General features: G+C 38.7%; 1 long non-coding RNA gene across 2 annotated transcripts in view; it reads left to right on the forward strand.

Annotated features, from left to right (window-relative positions):
* Positions 1–18,463, forward strand: part of LOC134297719 (uncharacterized) — a 179,179-nt gene that overhangs the window by 20,646 nt on the left and 140,070 nt on the right. For both annotated transcript variants that reach the window (XR_010004579.1, XR_010004578.1), the window contains exon 2: positions 7,972–8,066. This is a non-coding gene — a long non-coding RNA (uncharacterized LOC134297719). The remainder of the gene's footprint in view (positions 1–7,971; positions 8,067–18,463) is intronic.

An 18,463-nucleotide genomic window follows, 5' to 3' on the forward strand; every position in this document is an offset into this window, starting at 1 on the left:
TTTAGCAAAGACTGTACGATTTTCAGAGCTGTCAGGCTGATTCAAAACTCTCACAAATCATATTATTAATGCTAGTTCAGCAAGGATAATCTCAAAACAAATAATCCTTTTCAAAGTGAAATAAGCTCATCTATGAATTGGACTATCCATTTGATCAGCACACAGGTCGATTGAATAATGTATTTTCTGTTATGCTCCTTCTTTTATATACTATGCTTATTTAATATGAAAGACGTTAGAGTTAAAACTAGATTTTGCCTGTATCTCAATGAGTCACACTAGTTTAAAGATGCCTGATATTCTTTATCAAATGTCACACTTTCTCCCAGCTGGCAAATGTATTCTTTTTTGGAAAGTAAAAGTGGAGGGGAGAGACTTGTACATTGAAAACCTACTGAATTGAATTATTGGCAAGAGTCAAGAAATATGTATTACTTTTGCCTCTCTACAAATAGCTTTGTATGCATTGGTGGAAAATGTTCAAATTCACATCATTTTGCAAATACTAATAAAAGGACTTGCTGACACCTGGCAAATTGTCTCTTTTGGAAATTCATGCTTTCTGGTGACAGTGAAGACTATTTTCTTCTTCGTTTTCTTCCTATGCACCTTATTTTTCTGAACAAGTTCTAATCTAAGTCTTTCTGAAATTTTGTGCATTGATTGGTTGTAATCTATCCTACTGATATCGAGTCAACTGACTTACTACTTGAACATCTACGCCCTTGAAATCGCTCCCATTAGTCCTTCCAAGTAAATTACACAGATAATCCTTGTGTCGATCCATTTGGTTTAAAGGTTGATGGATGTGTAGTTTTGATAAGTGTGCCAGGTATTTCAAAACAAACAGTTGGAGATGTGTTTATGGCTACTCTTCCCTGACTATCAAAGCTGAATGTCTTTAAAGTTGAGCGTCTTTACAGATTGGGTTAAATGTAGTTAATCAATAAAGCAAATATATTATACTTTCCTATCTTAGTGATATGGACAGTATCAGGTTATGAAATAGTTTGGAATCTGTTTAAGCCTATCAACTTCAAACGCTTGCACTGATACAATGTTTATCACACTTTGGCTGATATCCACACCTTATACTGTGAAGAAGGGAAACAGAAAACAATGCTTAAAGGACAATTATATGCTGGATTGTCCTTTATGATTGGGAACAGAATATTAAACTGTTCTCAGGCTCCCAGTGAAGAATGGGCACCTTTTGCAATTGAGGGGTTATTTACTGGCAATAACTTCCCAGTAATTTCTATTAGGCTTGTGCAATTTGGCTGTAAGGTGATCCGGTTTTGGCATCAAAATTTCGTTTGGCACCAAGATCCATTTTCAGGAGCCTCCTGAAAATCAGCTAATGGAAATATCTGGTTTTGGGAAGATCCGGCCAATCGGCAGCAATGGGGAACTTACAAGGCTCCCCGTTCCGTTTCTGGGATCCTTTCTTTTCTTCCTTTCAAGGGAGTCTGGGTTTGAGCAACAGGGTTAAGGAAGCACCTTTCAGGGACCCTTTCCTTTCTTGTCTTCAAGGGAGTCTGGGTTTTAGCAACGAGGTTAAGGAAGCAGTGCATAATACACGTCATGGCATACTTCTATTCAGATTGGCTCAACAGGCAGGGCTCACAAGGAAACCCCATGTGAGCAGCATGCGACAGTTTCTTCGTGTGCCACCTGATGCCAAATAGGGGAGGAACAGCTGTGATCAGGTGCCACGTGGTCCCGTAATGGACGAAAAAATGTGATGGCTGGGTCCTTACTGTTGCAGCCATTTAGCTAAGCCGATCAAGCTGGATTGGCTGAAGGGAATTGACCACTCTAAATCAAGCCGGATTGGCCGAAGGGAATTGACCACTCTGAATCTGTGCACAAGCCTAATTTCTATGTGATCAAACTGTTTTTACATATCTGTATATAAAGGAAGTCAAGCATATTTCCCAATACAGTGCAGTAAATGACTATGAATTAATGTGATTGACAAATGAAACCACCCTGGATTTTTATTTGGATTGCATAATTTTAACTGATGTTTTAACAATTTATGTTTTAACTGCTTGGATTTTTAATGGATTTATTTTATGGACATATATGTGTATGGCATCAAGTCACTGCCTGTTTTAAGGCCGCCCTGAGTCCACTTTGGGGTGAGAAGAGCGGGGTACAAATGTGGTAAACAAATAAATAAAGATACATAAGTTGCCTCCACATCCTAGAATCAAGTACTATTTTTTGTTTTTATTTGTTCAAACAGTTGTGTATCACTTCCCATAACAAAATTTAAAATACTCTTCCAATAAGCAATGCTTTTTTTTTTTAAAAAAAGTTTACATTCAAAATAGAACATAAAGCCAAATAGTCAGAAGCAAGACAGGATATAATGACACAACAAAACTCAAAGTGATAAGCATGAAAGGTTTGAGTCTTACCAAGTTATTTAAAATGTGCAAGATGAACAGAGGGGCAAATCCAGAAGGTTACTGCCAGGTAAACCTTTCAGAGGAAACTCTTTTGTAACTGGAAATACCTTTTCATTGGTGTTATCTAACTTCATTTGGCTGAATAGAACCTCAGAAGAATATCGTAAAGTTTGAATAAGCACGGATGGGCAAAGGTGGTCATTCAGGTAACTGGATCCCAAACCATTGTGGCATTTAAATAAACCCTTAAAATAGACTGAAATCCAATGCAAGTGTCAAACTGTAAGATAGATAAACTCCAGCTAGTAATCTAGCACTCCTGTTTTGGAATAATTGTGGTGGTGTCTTTGATATGAGAGATACCATTGTGCTACATATTGTATATAGTGGGACTTGAACATCCAGAGATGTTGATATCCATGGGATGGTCCAGGAACTAAAACCAGAATACAAAGTGTCTACTGCATAAGCTATCTTTCTTTGGACTCATCACTTTTCTCAGGCATACTTGTGTGATTTGTGAAAATACATCTAAATAGCGTCTCATTACATCATAGCCATTGGAGAGACTATTTACTGAGATGTAGGCTATTTGCTGGCTTATTTCAGCTTTTGAAATGTCTATTATCGCCTGATTAGCAACTGCCAAGCTATTTGCATACAAGTGATCATGGAACTGCAGAATTTGCAGCATTTGTAGCATTTTCTGCTCCTTTCATTCATTTCTATTTCTGGTGCAAGTCGGAATGGTTCACATTTCATAGAAATAGGAACAAATCATTGAAATCAAGATGGTTCCATTTTATCACATAGATAATTTGTGCACAATCTCAGATGAGCAATGACAGTGTAGTACAATTGCTAAACTGAGTTAGGAAACCTTGAGTCCAGAGAGATGTTCTCCTCTTGGACATTGAACTAGTCTCCACTTCAGGATATCATCTTTCCCACTAAGATGGGTAGAAAATAAAATACTACCGTGAGCTCCTTAAAAAAGGGACAGAAATCGAATACTATGCACACACTGAGTTTCCAATCAAGATAAAATAGTGTTGGAAATTAACAAGGCAGTAGCATCCAAATGGCTGGACTCTCATTACCTAGGAATTACAATTTGGCTAAAATAGGACATTAGGAAGCTGATGAGAAAAGAGAGGCTTGGAATAAAATAAGAGATCTTGGCAAACAGTTTAGAAAGGTGTTTTAAAAGAATACCAACCATAGTCGGCAGGAGTTTCAAATTGCACTCACTAACCGCTGCATGTTCCCAATGCTTGGAAAAGTTACTTTCTTGGGTGTCAGCTCCCAGAAGCCTCCAGCCAGCATGAGAGTTGCTGTCCAAACAAAGAACTTTTCCAAGCTCTAGATGCTTCTCCCACTTGCTAAAACCTAAATTCTTTTGCTTTCTAGTGTAAGTCAGTAACATATATGTTCAGTTGGGATGCATCTACACTGCAGAATGAATGCAGTTCGATACAACCGTACTTTAACTTTCAATGTTGTGAGGTGATGAGAGTTGTAGTTTTACAAGGTCTTCAGCCTTTTGGGTGCTAGTGCCTCAGCAAATTACAAATCCAGGGATTTCATAGCATTGAGTCATGGCAGCTTAAGTAGTGTCAACTGCTTTAATTCCACATGTAGATGCACTCTTTGTCTTCTCTACCTGTGTTTATACACTGTATACATGACACAAACAATATAAAAGACACTGAATGGAATTTGATAGTGCATTGTTTATAACCAATTTAAGATTGCAATCCTACAAACATTTCTGTGGGAATATATGGCACTGAATAGAGTAGGACTTAAATCAGAACAAACAAACATTGGGACTGAAAAATACGCTTCTTTAAAGACTGCTACCACTACCACTTAATTCTAGCTTCACAGCAAAGGAAATGTGACAGTACTGAATATTTTCAAGGCAGAGTGTTTGTTTGTACAAACATCACAGAGCCCAATGGCACACTGCAATTGTTTAGAAAGCAATAAAGAACTTCAGAGAAAAACTCAAGACTAACCTGGTGAACTTCAAATGTGCTGAATTACAGCTCTTATCCCAACTAAGAAACTGAGGATGGTAGGATTTTTTTAGCCCGACACAACTGGAGAGGTTCAGTTGGGGAAGACTGCTGAAGACCAACCTCTATGTTTCTCCCAAATGCTTGGGACAGGACCTGTTTGGGATTTTGGATTCCCCTTCTCAGATATTTGCATGTTTGTATATACTGTATGTACATAAAGATATATATTGGAGATGGGAGCCAATTTTGTAGTATTTCAGATTTGGAAATTCTGGAAGTGTGATGCTTAGCCTGTACTAGGAGAACTGCAGAAATTATGTCTGCATGCCACCTTGCTAAAGAAAAATAGAGCGAAATGATAATGTATGGGCTACTAAAGCTGATTTAAATAGAACTCAGTTTGATCAGTTCTTTTTATAGTATGGAAAAGTAATAGGGTAAACTGTATTTCAAGAGAAAAGTGGGCAGCACATGGTTGTGGTCATTATACAATAGACTCTCAGTTAATCAGAACTCAAGTGACTGGACAAAAACAAATGAAGGAGTAATACTTTAAATTAAAATCAAAATACATCTATAATACAGTAAAACTGTGTTGAATTAAATACAGAGGGGGGAAAAGTATTTAGTCAGATACCACTTGTACAAGTTCTCCCACTTAAAAAATGAGAGAGGACTGTAATTGACATCATAAGTAGACCTCAACTATGAGAGACAACATGTGAAAACACATCCAGAAAATCACATTGTCAGATTTTTCATGAATTTATTTGCAAATTATGGTGGAAAATAAGTATTTGGTCACCTACAAACACGCAAGGTTTCTGGGTCTCACAGACCTGTAACTTCTTCTTCAAGAGGCTCCTCTGTCCTCCGTTCATTACCTGTAGTAATGACACTTATTTGAACTTGTTATCAGTATAAAAGACACCTGTCCACAACCTCAAGCAGTCACACTCCAAACTCAACTATGGTGAAGACCAAAGAGCTGTCGAAGGACACCAGAAACAAAATGGTAGCCCTGCACCAGACTGGGAAGACTGAATCTGCAATAGGCAAGCAGCTTTGTGTGAAGAAATCCACTGTGGGAGCAAATATGGAGAAAATGGAAGAGATACAAGACCACTGATAATCTCCCTCGATCTGGGGCTCCATGCAAGATCTTACCCCGTGGGGTCAAAATGATCACAAGAACGGTGAACAAAAATCCCAGGACCACACAGGGAAAGCTAGTGAATGACCTGCAGATAGCTGGGACCAACGTAACAAAGGCTATGATCAGTGACACACTACGCAGCCAGGGACTCAGATCCTGCAGTGCCAGATGTATCCCCCTGCTTAAGCCAGTACATGTCCGGGGCAGAGTGAAGTTTGCTAGAGAGCATTTGGATGATCCAGAAGAGTATTGGGATAATGTCATATGGTCAGATGAAACCAAATTAGAACTGTTTGGCAGAAACACAACTTGTCGTGTTTGGAGGAGAAAGAATGCTGAGTAGCATCCAAAGAACACCATACCTACCGTGAAGCATGGGGGTGGTAACATCATGCTTTGGGGCTGTTTCTCTGCAAAGGGACCAGGGCAACTGATCCGTATACATGAAATAATGAATGGGGCCATGTAACATGAGATTTTGAGTGCAAACCTCCTTTCATCAGCAAGGGCACTGAAGATGAAACGTGGTTGGGTCTTGGCATGCCAATGATCCCAAGCACACCACCAGCATTTCAAGGTCCTGGAGTGGCCTAGCCAGTCTCCAGATTTCAACCCTATAGAAATCCTTTGGAGGGAGTTGAAAGTCTGTGTTGCCCAGCGACAGCCCCAAAACATCACTGCTCTTGAGGAGATCTGCATAGAGGAATGGGCCAACATACCAGCAACAGTGTGTGCCAACCTTGTGAGGACTTACACAAAACGTTTGACCTCTGTCATTGCCAATAAAGGATATATAACAAAGTATTGAGATGAACTTTTGTTATGGACCAAATACTTATTTTCCACCATAATTTGCAAATAAATTCGTGAAAAATCAGACAATGTGATTTTCTGGATGTGTTTTCTCATGTTGTCTCTCATAGTTGAGGTCTACCTATGATGTCAATTACAGGCCTCTCTCATCTTTTTAAGTGGGAAAACTTGTACAATGGTATCTGACTAAATACTCCCCCCCCCACTGTATATCTTTATATTAATTTGATTTTAATTACTGTATTTTAATATTAATATCAAGTCAATTCAGAATTTATGGTATGAGTCTAGTAATGGGACTCTCTTGATGCTGATATTTTAGTATTAGGGTTATTTTAATAGTAATTCTCAAGCTACCAGAAACTACATTTATTTGGAATCTAACAATCTCTATGAGTGCTAATTAACTGAGAGTCTACTGTATTACTTTGTCTTCATAAGGTAAAAAGGTAAATGTTTCCCCTGACATTAAGTCCAGTCATGTCTGACTCTGGGGGTTGGTGCTCATCTCCATTTCTAAGCCGAAGAGCCGGCGTTGTCCGTAGACACCTCCAAGGTCATGTGGCCGGCATGACTGCATGGAGCGCCGTTACCTTCCCGCCAGAGCAGTACCTATTGATCTACTCACATTGGCATGTTTTCGAACTTCTAGGTTGGCAGAAGCTGGAGCTAACAGCGGCCGCTCCCGCTACTCCCGGGGTTTGAACCTGGGACCTTTCAGTCTGCAAGTTCAGCAGCTCAGTGCTTTAACACACTTCGCTAATCCAAAATATTTTAAATTTTTTATTTGTAGAATAAACCCCGTTTTAGTTTTCAGAGAAGTCCACTGTCTGGAGAAGGTTGAACCCAGGCTTCATCAACTTGGTGTGTTCAGGGGAGCAAAAGGTGAAATCCAATCAGAGAAAACTGGTAGAGTTTAATACTCATGCAGGACCTACAAGTGAATTATTTTTCACATTGAGGGTATTTGAACATCCTCCCCCAGAAATATTTTATTTTACATACAAATTAGTGATCTGTACCACGAGAAATCCAATTCAACAAATACTGCATCTCAAATAAATATTCATGTAACCATCTAACAGTTCCAAAGGTATCGTGGCAGTTTCCTTTGAACGTCTTGTATCCCACACATGAGGTTTATTTACTGTAATGTAATACATCTTGAGGGAATGTTGTAAGCAGATATTAGCAATTAACTCATTAATCTAAAAATCACAATTCTTGCAATTAATAGATCACTACACAGCCACTCTAATTACAAACTCTGCACAAAAGGCCAGTCGCATAGGGAACGCAGAGTTGCCTAATTAGCCAGAAATTCAAAGACAGACAGAAAATAGAGATGTTGGGGGTCAGACTGCAAAGGATGTGAATACATGGCGAGTGAGTGGTTGGCCTGTGCAGAGCGACCAATTTGCCCTCTTTGTTTCCCAGTTCAAATGGTCGGAGAGGTTGTTAACTGAAGGGAGTAGAAGTATGAATGCCAGTACACTGGAGGATAGTCGATAGAGTTCATACTGGATGAAGGCCTTGACTGCTTTTTAATGATGTCTTTCAGACTTTTTCTTCATGTGCATGATTCTACATCACATTGCAAGATGAACATACAGAAGGCTCCACTCTGAAGACACCCCCCATTCCCATAGGATGCTGGTAGGTCCAGTAGATGTGTCATGTTGGGGCAATCCTCCCCCCGCCCCGGCCGACTATTAGTCTTGTTTATATATGCAACTGTGTTTATCAAGGGAAATATGTCACCCTGGATCATAGGCGTTCCATAGTTCCAACTCATGGAATGAATCTGTATTTCTGTACATCTAAGAAGTATGGTTCCGTTTTGAAACATGCACATTTACAACAGAGCTAGTAAAACAGAAGAGGAAGGAAAACCTGAGAATTATCCAAAGTTGAACTGGATGGGCATAGTTGAGAAAACAATCATGTTGGAACATGGACCTTACAGACTGGTCTAAAGGAATACGTTCTTGGGACAGTTTCTTGGATGTGATGGATTTTGTTGGTTGTTGGCACCTCATCTGTGTCCATGATACACTCTTTAAGACCTGGTTTGCACAACAGCAGAAACAACCACAATGAACAATAGAAAAGAGAATTAAGTTATACACTCTTGTTGAGAAAGTAGTTGAATTGAGGTTTTTTGGCCTAAACGGTTCTGGCCCAGCCTACCTGTCTGAACATATCTTCCTCTATGAATCACCTTGGAGGTTAAGATCTTCGGGGGAGGTGCTGCTCTTGGTCCCACGTTCTTCACAGGGGCGGTTGGTGGGGACAAGAGACAGGGCCTTCTCAGTGGTGGTCCCTCGGCTATGGAACTCCTTCCCCTGTGAAATCAGATCAGCTCCCTCCCTCCTGAACCTCCTAACTTTTAAAAAGAAACTAAAAACCTGACTGTGGGACCAAGCTTTCGGAGAGAGTGCAATAAGTGGCTATGAGATAATTTCAACATGATTGGAATGGCTCCTGGATTATGACTTCAGATTTTTTGTGGTTTTAATAGTCAATTTTAATGTATTTATATGCTATGATTTTTTAAATTTTTATTGATTTTAATGTATGTGTATATTGTATTTGTATGCTTATGTCTGTATGGCATTGAATTATTGCCAGTTTGGAAGCCGTTCTGAGTTCCCTTCGGGGTGAGATAGAGCGGGGTAAAAATACAGGAAATAAGTAAATAAATTATTAAAAAGGGACCATTCCCATCTCTGAGTAGAGTGACAGACAGACTTTTTGAGTACCTTGGTGGGGAAATGACAGTGGTGGTAAGCCATTTGTGCTTTCCCCTCTCTATGGAATTATCCTCAACATCCATAGGCAATATTGAATTCCATAATTTTGGCCCCAACCCCTGTCTCTGACTTATATATGATGTTGACTTATATATGAGTATATATATATTGTATTCTGTATTCCACAAGATATAGGAATGTCCAGGGTGGGAGAAAGAACAAAATCTGGCTACCTGTATTAAATAAAACTCTAAAAATCCGGACAGAAAATAAAGAATAACACTCAGAAAACAGAGGAATTCCAGACAGGAAACAATCAGGGCCAGCTAACACCTCCCAACAAAGGATCCTCCCAGGAAGCAGCCAGGCTTTGAAGCTGCAAGGCTATTCAGTGCCAATCAAGGTGGCCAATTGCAACAGTCACGCTTGCTTCCAACAGACAAGAGTTCTTTCTCCCACCCTGGACATTTCAAAACGTCAGGAGAGAATGCTTCTGGAACATGGCCATACAGCCTGGAAAACTCACAGCAACCCAACTCTTAGCCAATTTATTCTTGACATGGGAATTCACGTACAAATAGTAACAGTGTTAATTGGACAAATATGTGTGTGTTGTTCCTATCTGCAAATTATGCTGAAATAATTCAATTTTTATTTTTAAAAAAAGTCCAGTAAGAAGAGGTTGCAAACCATTTTCTGTTTCTTGTAAAGTAAGCTAGGGATGCAACCTCTGTCCACAATTAACATCTTCATGCATACATGTTATGATTTGGAACATTTCACTATTCAGATCGAGATGTAAACATTTGAATTAGCCTGGAATGCTGAATCCTTTTCCTATTCCAACAGTATCAGCTATTCAAGACTAGAAAATATTTTTTTAGAAAACCCAAAAGCAAACCTTGGTTTTGCCATTTTATCTAAGGGATGCCATTTTACTACACCATTGTATATAATGGGACTTGGGACTCAATGGATGTTAGATATGGGAGACTTGGGAGTTTAATTTTCATTTGACAGACTTCTTCTGTCTCTTCTCAGTAAAATATAGGTATATATGGAAGAAAATATTTTAAGAATGCTCTGAAAAGTATATGTATGTAGGTCACACACTATATATGTGTGTGTGTGTGTGTGTGAGAGAGAGAGAGAGAGAGAGAGAAAGAGAGAGAGAGAGAGAGAGAGAGAGAGAGAGAGATCTCATCATGTGGATACTTGTTTGTAACATTATGACTATATGATTTTCACATAGTTACATGACACAAAGACAAGGGAGTTGATGTACATCTTAAACTACATCCATCAATTCTTGTGATATTATTAACTTCATATGCACACTAAATTTTATCTGGATGAAATATTGGAATAACAAGATTTCAATATCTTCCAAAAGTAATTAATCTTCTCAGGAGAAAACTTCATTTAAAGTGCTAGTAAAATATCTTTAAAATATTAATCAGGGGCACAGTGGGCTAAATGTAGATCACTGGAAGGACTCCAATGCAAATGAAATACGAGGACTGAACACAGATGGTCCCCCAGAGAGGGCTCTTATCCTGCCATTCAGACTCCACCCCCAGGCTGGTCAGTATGTTTTATATCTACAAAGGGATATCCAATTAAGGCTTCAGTTTTTTAAATACAGCACTAGATTTCCAAAGGAATGAAGAGAAAAGTAAAATTTGAGACATTGTGCAAGCTTCTATGAAGTTTGCTGTCTTGGGAAATGACTTCAAAAAGGGTTAGTAGGTCTAAAACGGGAGTTATTAGAATAGAAAAAACATAGTGTCCATGTACATAGTGGTTTAAGTTAGATTAAAAACCATAACTTATGTGGAAATGCGCCATTTAGTACTGTGGGGGTTAAATATAGTTCATAGTAGTTCCCCCCTCGTCTCTGTACTGTAGAGTGTATTAAATATAGTTTCCTGAAAGGTAACTGACATCATTATATGGCTTGCCAATTGAAAGCATTTGTTTTGATTTTTTGAACTATGTAATATGAACATTGGCATATGTGTGTGTGTGTGTATCAGTGTTGTAATTTTTACTTATCATGATGCATTGTGAAAACATATCCCAGAAAAAAAAGATTTTGTATCTGTTATAACTCAGAACAAGACTAAACATTTTATATTAACAACCTCTTGTTTATTGAAGCCTCTGTACTGGTATAAACTATAAAAACTACACAATGGCACATTTTAGGTACACACGTTAAAGCACACTGAATTACAGTAGAGGTGTCTTTTCCTATTAATGAAATTATACATTGATAGTTTACAATACCATGAGCAAAGGAGTTTAGTATATCCTTTACCCCACTCATTCTTTCACAGATAATGGGGCAAAGGTTGCATATCCCATTCTCATACACACACATCTTTCACACATCCGTCTACATAAATATCCCACACACACTTCCTTCAACATGTACCATTCAAAAACATGCATACATAAGCACATGTATTTGCCAGCTGTGCTTGCTAGAGTTGCCCACAAGTCAATGTGGTTTAAAAATCTTATTGAATTTTCACTTATGTGGGAGGTTTTTCTCTGATCTAACATCTGTTGGGAGAGCTGGGACTGAGAAGATAGGAAGCACAATTTGTACAAATCAAGCCTGAACCCTTCCTAGAAGCCAAGTTGACTAAACTAAGACAGCCATGTTTTGGTTCTATCATGGGAATACATGACTAGTTAGAAAATATAGTAATTCTTAGTAAAATAGAAGGCAGTAGGAAAAGAGGAAGATCGCATTCCAGATGGATAGACTCAATCAAGGAAGCCACGGCTCTGAATCTGAAAGACTTGAACTGGGCTTTTATGGACTTGGAGGCTTCTCACTAATGGGATCACCATAAGTTAAGTTTCTCAAGTCGCTCCTGACACACACACACAAAAGAAACCATAAGTTGAAGTCAACATGGTAGCAGTTAGCAACAACAAAATTGGGCTGAATCATCTGAATGAAAGGAGTTACATTTAAGCAAAAGGAGGAGCTGTGGCTCACATTTCAAAGAGACTCTTAGACAGAGAAGACCAAGGAGTAGAGTCAAATCACCTATGGGACATGTGGCTAATGAAGTAGGGAAGAGCTTGCAGGGTTGATGACGTAGGAGTAAAGCAAGACCTGGGTGTCTGTGAACTAACTGCACGAGATACTTTGGTAACAGGAAAGAAAATGTTTCTATTTTTAAAAAGCGATGCAGCATTTTCCAATCACAATAGAAGGGGTGACCCAACATAGAAAGCTGTCCCCTTTTCACACTGCACAGTTGGAAGACTGGTACTATTTAACTACCATGGCTGAATCTTATAGAATCTGGAGGTTTGTATGTTAGGGACACTACAGTAGGGTTCCTCAACCAAAATATTCTTTAGCAGTAATTATGTTTGTTTGTTTTTTGTTTTTTTGTTTTTTTGGCAGGGGTCCCTGAGTCATAAATATCATTTTGAGAGTTCCTGCAGGTTAAAAATGTTGGGAAAAGCTGCACCAACACAATCTGGCTAAAAATTCAAAGCACTCACCTCCAAATCCCCAAATCCCAGGGTTTCATAGGATGAAACTATGGCAGTTAAGGTGAAGTCACAGAACTACGATTGTGCAATGTGAAAGAGCTCCTGTTCTCTGTCTTGAACCACTCCTTCTGTTGCACTTGGTAAGTGGTGCATCACATTTCCTATTATTCCTATGTGGAATTACAGTGTTATTAATGTATAGTGTGCAAGAGCTACTTGGGTCCATAAATGCAGGAATTTTGGGCAGAAGACTCTCTTCTTTCTCAAGAAACTGAGTCCACCTGCAGTTGCCCAACTGAACAAGGTCTGCTTAACTACAGATGTAATCTGAACAGCCACGTAGGTTCTAGTCATAAAGCCAAATAAATTCAATGGAAGCCAGGCAGAATATTGACACTGGCTTGAGCCTCAGCCATACCAACCATGTGTGTGTTAGGCTGAATGCCCAGTACAACATGAACCTGATACTTTCCAGACAATGAAGTTTGAGCTCCCATTAATTAGCAGAAGTGGAACACTGTGCTTTATAGCTGAAGCACAGTCACAAACTTCCAGCACGATCTTTAATAAAAAGTATAAAGTTACAATTCTATTTCTCTGCTTTTAGCCAGAATAGCTTTATATCAATATCTGTTCAACTTTTTGTTAGCTGAAATCTGACTTGAATGTGCATAAATTTCTTAAAACAACCCAGTAGGGAATTTTCATATTTTCATTTGTTCAGTGTGGTTGTTAATCATATGAACATTTCGAAGGGCTCTGCTGAATCGAGCCAAAGATCTATGTAGCCCACCTTCCTGTTTTCAAATATCCAACCAAGCATGTATGAAAAGGCCGAAAATAGGAAAATAGCCTTCTCCCATTTTTGTTTCCAAGCAACTGGTATTCAAAGACAAACTATTTCCCATATGGGAGATGACATATAAACATCATGACAACTGGCTATCAACACCTGCATCATCTATATAAGGTAGTGGCTATTGCTAGATGGTCCAAAATGGAATCCCGTCAATACATAGCTCCCTTTTGTTGCTCCTAATTCTCTTGCCAATCAACTTCAGTTGATGACTTTGAGTACTGATATTATGAAAAACATTTTTCTTTGCATCGTGTCTAACTGTATAAATTCCAGTTATCAACCCCTTCCTTTCCCCCCCCGAAATGAAAAGAAATGCTTGCTCTTTTTATATCTTCTACAGATCTAAAATATCTATTTTTAAAACTTGTATAGTCTTGTCTCAAATAATTATATAAGAACATTGTGACTTTGGAACATTTATTTTCAATAACTTTCGCAATGACCTGTGGCATGGAATTGATTTTTTATACTGGTTTCTTATACTAGGTCAGATCTTTCTTGGAGCTATCACATCACAACCCCAAGCTCTCTTTCTTGGCCAATCACCTCCAGTTCAAACTCATGTATATATAAAGTCCGGAGTTTTACATTAATTTCTCAGAACTGCACTTGTTATGGTATTTCCAATAATCCTGTTCAAAGACTCCCTTTTGAAACTCTTCGCAGTTTTTTATTGTTTCAACTAACCTAAAGAATTTGGTATTATCTGCAAATAGGACCATTTCATTGTTTATCCCCAATTCCAAATTACAGGGCTGTTTCCTATTATAGGATGCAAACCAAACAAAAGAAGAATATGAAAAAAAAATGCTTCAGGAACATTAGAGGAATGATAAATAACACTGAAGACCCCAATAGTCCCTCCAGGACTTTTATAGACAACTTCGTACATCACTGTAGAAACTATACTTTTGCCGTCTTTGACAATAGTGAACATTGCATAATCTATGGATATGGGCCTGCCATACGTCCAACATCTACCAGTTTCAAAGTCACAGTCAGATGTGGCCAATCTACCTCCCAGCTGATGCAACATATCTCTCCTTGAGGTAAGCCATGCCTTTGGTCTAGAAGAATATATGGGCTTTTTGGAAGTGTGATATGAGCTCCTCAAAAGCAGAGGATTCCTCAGGCGTAGCAGGATTTGAAGGTTGTACTGTTTGCAGCTGACTTGGATGGGACTCTGAAAAAAAATTTATTTTCAATTTTGGTCAGTGTACGATTGTAATAAACAGAGGCATGTATATAAGCCAGCTGGCTGATATCCCACTAGCCCACCAAACATAACTCCTCTGACTCCTAGCTCCAGCTTCCTATTAATATCTTTGGTTTTACTTAATAACCTTCATATCAGATCAAACTGTCCTTCAGACTATCTTTCCAGGTTTGGTCTCAGCTTTTGTTTGGAATTCTTCATTTCAAGCTGGCTCTGCTACCTAAGGCATTCTGAGGTCCTGGCACCTTACCAGTCCTGATTTGTACTCTGCCTTGTATTTGGGTCAGGGGCCAGCATGGATGAGGAAGCAGAAGTCTGCATGTTCGGCCTCAGTTGAGTAGGCTGTAGCAACAGCAGAGGAACAAACAGTAGAAAGGGCAGTGTATGATGGACCCCAGTATAGTGTAGGCATTGGCACATGCCCTGTGATACCAACCACTGATACTAGGCTTGTGTCCCACACTTCTGATAAACAAGGAAGGTTTCTTCTTCCTTTGCCCTCCTTCTGACTAGTGGCAGCTGAATGCTCAGTGGGCAGAAGAGATAAAAGTAAATAGAGCCAGGGGTTATGGTCAGTGGAATAAACATTGCCCTGTTCCAACAGAAACCTGCTTTCCAAAGGACAAAGTAAGACAAATAATTTGAACAAGATTATAAGTACAAACTAGAGGGAGTGTGGATGGAACAATACAACACCCACAAAACCTATTCATTTGCAGCCTCATTTTCATCTTGCCTCAGAAATTCATTTCACAGAGAGTTAGGCTGACTCTAAGTTTAAAGATGTTGAAAGAACATAAAACATAGGAAAAGATAGCTCCTGGCCGCTACCCAGTATCATCCTAACACCAGCACAGTGCCAATTTTCTTTTTATGGAGTAGTTCGGAAAGAGGTAAAAGTGAAAGAAAAGGAGGGGACTCCCGAGCTGCTGCTATTCTCTAAAATACCATGATCTCTTCCATACTCTCAAAGCAAATACTATTTTATAAAAACCTAGCAAGAAAATGTATATAGGTTATATAGTTCAGTCCAAGTACCTATTTTTTTTAATAAAAAAACGGACTAATATGTTGTTAATCAGTAAACTGTGATGTCATAAATTAGATATGGTACATGATAACTGCTTCATATTCTCACTTTTGACTGTGGCACTATTGCCAAAACCACAAATGACTCTGCCCCCCCCCCCCCTTAAATGCTAACCAGTCATAGGAGTAATAGAAATCTGATGATGAGCAGGACAGTGCCAGATAATTTGACCAGCCACATCATGCCAACAGGCCTGTAGCCAGGTTGTTGGTTTTTTGTTTTTGTTTTTTTTTGGGGGGGGGGGAGCTAGAAACAATTTAATTTTTTTAGCGAATCATGAAGAGTAGGTCCATAATACAAAGTAATTTAAATTCTATGACACATTCTATATTTTATATAGACTTAATTAAATCAAATTTCTATTTTAGCTACAAAGTTTCAAGTCTTAACCCCCCCCCCCAAATTACTCTTAATTGGTAATTTAGTGGTTCCAAAAGAATGCAATAAGTCCAGTCAGTCTTTCTTGCCCCATTGTGCTTCTTATGTATGTTTTCAAACGTTTCAGAGTTAAAAACAACCTTTCATTTGTAGCTGTTGACGTTGGCATTGTTGCAGAAATCTGAAGTAGTTTCTTCACATTTGGAAAAAAAACTATTTATCATAGACAAGATATGCTTCCAGCGCATTTGATGGTTTATCTGCAAGTGTAATCTTTTTTGATTTTCTACACCATTCTTCCATCAGTGTGTCAGTATCTTGAAGGCATTCATTGTAAAGTTCTGTGTACTTGTTCAAGTTGGATGTTAAATAGCCACAATTAATAGAGAGGAATATTTGCAGTTCCTGAACTACTTCCCTGTGCCTTGTAAACCTTTCTTGAATCTGACAGCAGAAAAATTCCAGAAATGGGATGTAAACATTTAGCCTATAATATTAAGTTGGTGTTAGTGAAGTTGCAAGGATGTTGCTTTTACAAATCTGCCTTGAACAGATGCGAGGAATCCTACCTTCTCCAGTCATAGACTCAATCACTGATTTTTCTTTGTCAAAGATCTCCTGAAATTATGTTACAGATTCTGGGCACATCTCTTTGGTTTTTTCTAAGAGACTGTCAACATGTTGCAGACTACAAAAAATGTCCATATCTTCTCTTTGTAATGTTTTGCTAAGCTGAAGGGATGTATATGGTTACTACAAATTCAGCATTCAGAACATCTAAAAGAAGGTGTCCAGCTTGGGAAGAAGTCTCACTGTTGTATTTCAAATATTCTCACAATCACACTGTACAGTTCAACAAAACGTAAAACTGCATCAACTGCTCAACTCAACAGGTTTCACAAAGCAACAACAGGTTATTTGCTCTTGATTCAGGGGAGCGATCTTTTATATTTTTCTTCAACAATTCCAGTCTGATGGATGATGCTCTGAAGAAATGGCACACGGATGATATTGTTCCTTGGCAGTTTCTGACAGGTAAACAGGTGTAAGTCTTTGCTAAGGCTAGAATTAGTGAGTGAGCACTACAGTGGATGTAGACAGCCATTGGATACTGCCTGTGCACCACTAATATGACCACTCACATTAGTAGCACCATCATAACCCTGTCCACATAAGTACTGCAAGTTCAGTCCAATTTTTCCAGTGTTTTCAAATGATGCAAGCCCCCCACCTGTCATATCACATATCTTCACAAAGCCTATAAAGTCCTTTCTTATTCCTGTTGTTTCAACATCAATGTACCTTAACAAGAGCAATAAATGTTCTGAGGTAGTCACATCCAACATTTCATCTGTCATAACAGAGAAACACCATGATGCATTGCATCTTTCAACAATGTTTTGACTATCTTGTCACCACAAATGTCTATTAGTTAATTCTGTATTTGAGGAATAGCATACTGGGCATGCATAGCAGTAGTTTTGAGATGAATTTTCAGGCTAGTGTAGCCTGATCTGGCAAGAGACCTAAACAAGGCCCTGAAATTACTATCATTGTACAAAGGTTCTTCATAGGTAATAGGTCCTGAATCTTTGTTCCCTCTTAAAGCCAGTTCTTGTCAGCCACAAAAGACATTCGTTTCCACAATTGGCAGAAGCTTCTTTCTGGTTTTGTTCTGCTTTCTTCTTATTTCCTTTATTGTGATGATGGGTTACATCAGGATGTTTTCCACTGTGAATTAGCAAGAAGTTTTCAGCCAAGCACAAGTTATTCTGATGATACTCTTTTTTGTGTCCATTGAAGACTTGTATTGCATCTTTCCATTGCACAAATAGTTTAGCAATCAATGCAACAAGCCTTTGATGGCCACTTTTATCCGCAACTTCTACTCCAAACACCACACAATATATAAGAGTGCACCTTGTGTATGAAATAAGTAGGCTAACCATGGAAATCTGTTGAACCATTTGGGTTGAAAACTTCTTATCCACAAGAATTGCATTTCCTAGCAATGGAGTCTGTGAATTTTGCACTAATTGAGCTTTCACTGGTCATCAGAAACTGTCTTGTTCATATAAAGTCCAAGGTCTAACAATGACACAGATTCTTGTCTTTGCTACTGTTCCCTGGTTCCTTTGGCAGGGCTTGGATTAGATCAGTGTTTCTTAACCTGGGCCCCCAGATGGTTTTGGCCTTCAACTCCCAGAAATCCTAACAGCTGGTAAACTGGCTGGG

The sequence above is a fragment of the Anolis carolinensis genome, chromosome 3 (genome assembly GCF_035594765.1).
Source record: "Anolis carolinensis isolate JA03-04 chromosome 3, rAnoCar3.1.pri, whole genome shotgun sequence".
Classification (NCBI taxonomy): Eukaryota; Metazoa; Chordata; class Lepidosauria; order Squamata; family Dactyloidae; genus Anolis; species Anolis carolinensis.